This window comes from Mastomys coucha, chromosome X, assembly GCF_008632895.1.
Source record: "Mastomys coucha isolate ucsf_1 chromosome X, UCSF_Mcou_1, whole genome shotgun sequence".
NCBI classification, from domain to species: domain Eukaryota; kingdom Metazoa; phylum Chordata; class Mammalia; order Rodentia; family Muridae; genus Mastomys; species Mastomys coucha.
This window is the reverse complement of record NC_045030.1, coordinates 163,302,880-163,308,779: the sequence shown is the minus strand read 5'-3', so window position 1 is coordinate 163,308,779 and position 5,900 is coordinate 163,302,880.

The following is a 5,900-nucleotide window of genomic DNA, read 5'->3' as shown; positions in this document are numbered from 1 at the left end:
TCTGCCTCCTGGTCCCTCACAATGTGAGCAGCTACTACAGCACCCTCTTGCCACCATGAGAGACTACTCTACTGTTCCCTTCTCACTATAATGGACTGCATCCGTTTGAGAGCATGAGTCCAAAAAAATCTTTTCCTCCTTTTAAAGTTGGTTCTGCATGTATTTTGTTCACAGTGAAGTGCAAGCTAACTTATACAGCTTACATATTACTTGATATTTATTTACTATTTTAAGGATTTTATAAGCAACACTAAGTAGGAAGCTTTTTCTAGGTGGATTGCTTATTTTTTCAATCATTTATCTAATTGGACTCAAGGGCCAGCTCAACTTACTGGTCCCATAAAGGAGGAAGGAACAAATCATAGCTACCAGTTATCAGCCCTACCTTCCCTTCCTTGCCTGCCCATTCAGATACCATTTAAATATTTTTCTGAAGAATTTTCTGGATCATCCCTGAGAAATCCAGAGTCAGTGTCAGCAATCTCCCATTCCTATGTGATTGAATGTGTATCTGATCTTTCTTTGAAACAGGCTCTGCATTCCAGGGACAGGTTATTAACACAATACACTATCTTCCATCTCAGCCATTCTGGCTCCTCTTTTCCTACTATATTAGCACCAGCAGCCATGAATTTCCATTCTCTGTATAAGAAGGATCCCCTGGAGGTTAGTAAATTGGCAAAGATTAAGGAGCTCTTTCTATGCAGACTATGATATAATAAAGTAATTCAAGGGGGCTGGAGAGATGGCTCAGTGGTCAAGAGTATTGACTGCTCTTTTGAAGGTCCTGAGTTCAAATCCCAGCAACCACATGGTGGCTCACAACCATCTGTAGTAAGATCCAATGCCCTCTTCTTGTGTGTCTGAAGACAGCTAGAGAGTACTTAGATATAATAATAAATACATCTTTTTTTAAAAAAAATAAATAAAGTAGGTCAGTTTCTCCTGGTTGTAATCAGATAAAGATGTAGAACTCTTAGCTCCACCAGTCTTCATTGGGTGTGAACTCCGCTGGCCAGTCCCACAACCCTCTGAGGAGGCTCCAACCCCAGGCACTCTAGCACACTCAAGATCTTAGGATCATCAGTGAGTGGAACACAACATCTTTTCCAACACCACAAGGAGTAACTGAGACCAGCAGGATCCAGGGACACAGGAACACTGCCTAACCAGTGGGTTTGGTTCCTTTCAGTCTGTGTGAGACTACCTTAGTCACAAACTTAGTTGCCAGTCCCACAGCCCCCAGAGCTTGGTCACACCAGGATCTTAGTGTCATAGAGGCAGCTTGACACCCAGGAACTCTGACACACACAGAATCTCAGGATCACAGGATCCCGGAATCATAGGATCACAGAGACAGCTGGATTGTGAGGAGTTCTGACTCAACCAGAATTACAGGAAGGACAGGCTCCAGTCAGATTTAGCAAGAGCAGATAGCATTAGAGATAATCAGATGGCAGGAGGCAAGTTTAAGAATATAAGCAACAGAAACCAAGGTTAATTGGAATCATCAGAACCCAATTCTCTGACTAGCAAGTCCTGGATACACCATCACACCTGAAAAGCAAGATTCAGATCTAAAGTCACCTCTCATAATGATGATGGAGGACTTTAAGAAGGACATAAATAACTCCCTTAAAGAAATGCAGGCAAACACAGGTAAACAGAGACCCTTATAGAGGATACACAAAAATCCCTTAAAGAAATAAGGAAAACACAATCAAACAGGGGAAGGAAATGAACAAAACCTCTCCAGGATCTAAAAATGGAACTAGAAACAATAAAGAAATCACAAAGGGAAACAACCTTGGACTTATAAAACCTAGGAAAGAGAACAGGAGTCATAGATGCAAGCATCACCAACAGAATATAAGAGAGAATCTCAGGGGCAGAAGATACTACAGAAAACATTGACACAACAGTCAAAGAAAATGCAAAATTCAAAAAGCTCCTAACCCAAAACATCCAGGAAATCCAGGACACAATGAGAAGACCAAACCTAAGGATAATATGTATAGAAGAGAGTGAAGACTTAAAGGACCAGAAAATATCTTCAACAAAATTATAGTAGAAAACGTCCCTAACCTAAAGAAAGTGATGCCAATGAATATACAAGATGCTTACAGAACTCCAAATAGATTGGTCCAGAAAAGAAATTCCTTCCATCACATAATAATCAAACCACCAAATACATTAAATAAAGAAAGAATATTAAAAGCAGTAAGGAGAAAAGGCCAAGTAACATATAAAGGCAGGCCTATCAGAATTACACCAGATTTCTCACCAGAGACTATGAAAGCTAGAAGATCCTGGGCAGATGTCATACAGACCCTAAGAGAGCACAAATGCAAGCCCAGGCTACTATACTCAGCAAAACTCTTAATTGCCATAGATGGAGAAACCAAGATATTCCATGACAAACCTAAATTTATACAATATCTTTCCATAAATGCACCTCTTCACAGGATAATAGATGGAAAAAATCAACACAAGGAGGGAAACTAAACCCTAGAAAAGGCAAGAAATTAGTCTTTCAACAACCCCAAAAGATGATAGCCACTCAAACATGAAGCCACCTCTAACAACAAAAATAACAGGAAATTAGAATCATTTTCCCTTAATATCTCTTAACATCAATGGACTCGATTCCACAATAAAAAGACATAGACTAACAGATTGGATACTTAAACAGGACCCAGCATTTTCCTGCATACAGGAAACGTACCTCAGTGACAAAGACAGACACTACCTCAGAGTAAAAGGTTGGAATACAATTCTCCAAGCAAATGGTGCAAAGAAACAAGCTGGAGTAGCCATTCTAATATCAAATAAAATCCGCTTTCATCCAAAAGTTATCAAAAAGGATAAGGAAGGACACTTCATACTGGCCAAAGGAAAAAAATCTACCAAGATGAACTCTCAATTCTGAACATCTATGCAATGGCACCCACATTCAGAAAAGAAACTTCACTAATGCTCAAAGCACACATTGCACCACACACAACAATAGTGGGAGACTTTAACACGCCACTCTCAGCAATGGATAGATCATGGAAACAGAAACTAAACAGAAGACACAGTGAAACTCACAGACGTTATGAACCAAATGGATCTAACAGATATTTATAGAACATTCCATCCTAAAGCAAAAGAATATACTTTCTTTTCAGCACCTCATGGTACCTTCTCCAAAAGTAACCATCCAAAACAAGCCTCAGCAGATACAAGAAGATTGAAATAATCCCATGCAGCCTATCAGATCACCACGGGCTAAGGTTGGACTTAAATACTAAGAAAAACAATGGAAATCACACATACACATGGAAGCTGAACAATGCTCTACTCAATGATAACTTGGTCAAGGAATAAAGAAATAAAGAATTTATTGAAAATAAAGGCAGAACATACCAAAACTTATGGGACACAATGAAAGCAGTGGTAAGATGTGGAGAGCTGCAGCTGCTACCCTGCGATAAACAAGCCCTTATTTGGAAAAGCTGAGTGCCTCTAGTTTGTGATGCAAGCTGGCATGATTTCCCACAGCCTATTATGCTTTGCTGCGTAGCTGATGCTGAGTGGGACCAGGGAAACTATTTAACCCGTGAGTGCTAGGGACTGGGAAGAGAAAGAGAGGAGAAAAATGAGAAATGAATGAATGATTCGGTAGTACAAGGTTCCTGAATAAACTGCTTGGAGAAGTGTTCATGGTCGCCTCCTTATTTCTGCTGCTTGGTGAGGCAGCGACAGTAAGAGGAAAATTCATAGCTCTAAGTGCCTTCAAAAAGAAACAGGATAGAGCTTACACTAGCAGCTTGACAGCACACCTGAAAGCTTTAGAACAAAAAGAAGCAAAGATATCCAAGAGGAGTAGAAGGCAGGAAATAATCAAACTCAGGGATGAGATCAAAAAATAGAAACAAAAAGAACTATAGAAAGAATGAACACAACCAGCAGCTGGTTCTTTGAGAAAATTAACAAGATAGATAAACCCTTAGCCAGACTAACCCCAGAGCACAGAGACAGTATCCAAAGTAATAAAATCAGAAATGAAAGGGAAGACATAACAACAGAAACCATGGAAATGCAAAAAACCCCTCAGATCCTACTACAAAAGTTTATACTCAACTAAATTGGAAAGCCTGGATGAAATGGACAATTTTCTAGACATATAAAAGATGCCAAAGTTAAAACAGGATCAGATAAACCATTTAAACAGTCACATGACCCCTGAAGAAGTAGAAGCAGACATCAATAGTCTCCCAACCAGAAAGAGCTCAGGAACAGAGGGGTTCAGTGGAGAATTCTATGAGACCTTTACAGAAGACCTAATACCAATACTCTTCAATCTATTCCACAAATTAGAAACAGAAGGCATACTATCCAGGTCATTCTATAAAGCCATAATTACGTTCATACCTAAACCACACAAAGACCAAACAAAGAAAGAGAACTTCAGACCAATCTCCCTTATGAAAATTGATGCAAAAATACTCAATAAAATTCTTGCCAAGCAAGTCCAAGAACACATCAAAATGATCATTCACCACAATCAAGTAGGCTTCATCCCAGGGATGCAGGGATGGGTTCAATATATGGAAATCCATCAATGTAATCCATTACATAAACAACCTCAAAGAAAAAAAACCACATGATCATTTCATTAGAAGCTGAAAAAGCATTTGACAAAATTCAGAATCCTTTCATGTTAAAAGTCTTGCAAAGGTCAGGAATTCAAGGCCCATACTTAAACATAGGAAAAGCAATATACAGTAAACCAGTAACTAACATCAAACTGAATGGAGAGAAACTTGAAGCAATCCCACTAAAATCAGGGACCAGACAAGGCTGCCCACTCAATTCCTATCTTTCCAACAAAGTACTTGAAGTTCTAGCTAGGGCAATTAGACAACAAAAGAAGGTCAAAGGGATACAAAATGGAAAGAAAGAAATCAAAGTATCACTATTTGCAGATGATATGATCTTTTACTTAAATAACTCCAAAAATTTCACCAGAGAACTTCTAAAGCTGATAAACAATTTCAACAAAGTGGCTGGACATGAAATTAACTCAAACAAATCCACAGTCTTCCTCTACTCAAAGGATAAGCATTCTGAGAAAGAAAGTAGGGAAATGACATCCTTAACAACAGCCACAAGTAATATTACATACCTTGGTGTGACTCTAACCAAGCAAGTAAAAGGTCTATATAATAAGAACTTCAAGTTTCTGAAAAAAGAAATGGAAGAAGATCTCAGTAGATGTAAAGATCTCCCATGCTCATGGATTGGCAGGATTAAAATAGTAAAAATGGCCATCTTGCCAAAACCAATCTACAGATTCAATGCAATATCCATCAATATTCCAACTCAATTCTTCATAGAGTTAAAAAGAGCAATTTGCAAATTCATTTGGAATAACAAAAAATCCAGGATAGCAAAAACTATTGTCAACAATAAAAGAACTTCTGGGGGAATCGTCATCCCTTACTTCAAATTGTATTACAGAGAAAGTGTGATTAAAAATTACATGACATTGGTACAGAGACAGGAAGGAAGATCAATGCAATAGAACTGAAGACCCAGAAATTAACCCACACACCTATGGTCACTTGATCTTTGACAAAGGAGCTAAAACCATCCAGTGGATAAAAGACAGCATTTTCAACAAATGGTGCTGGCTCAACTGGCAGTTAACATGTAGAAGAAGGCAAATTGATCCATTCTTATCTCCTTGTACAAAGCTCAAGTCCAAGTAGATTAAGAATTTCCACCTAAAACCAGATACACTGAAACTTATAGAGGAGAAAGTAGGGAAGAGCTTTGAACATATGGGCACAGGGGAAAAATTCCCGAACAGAACAGCAATGGCTTGTGTTGTAAGATCAAGAAAGGATAAATGG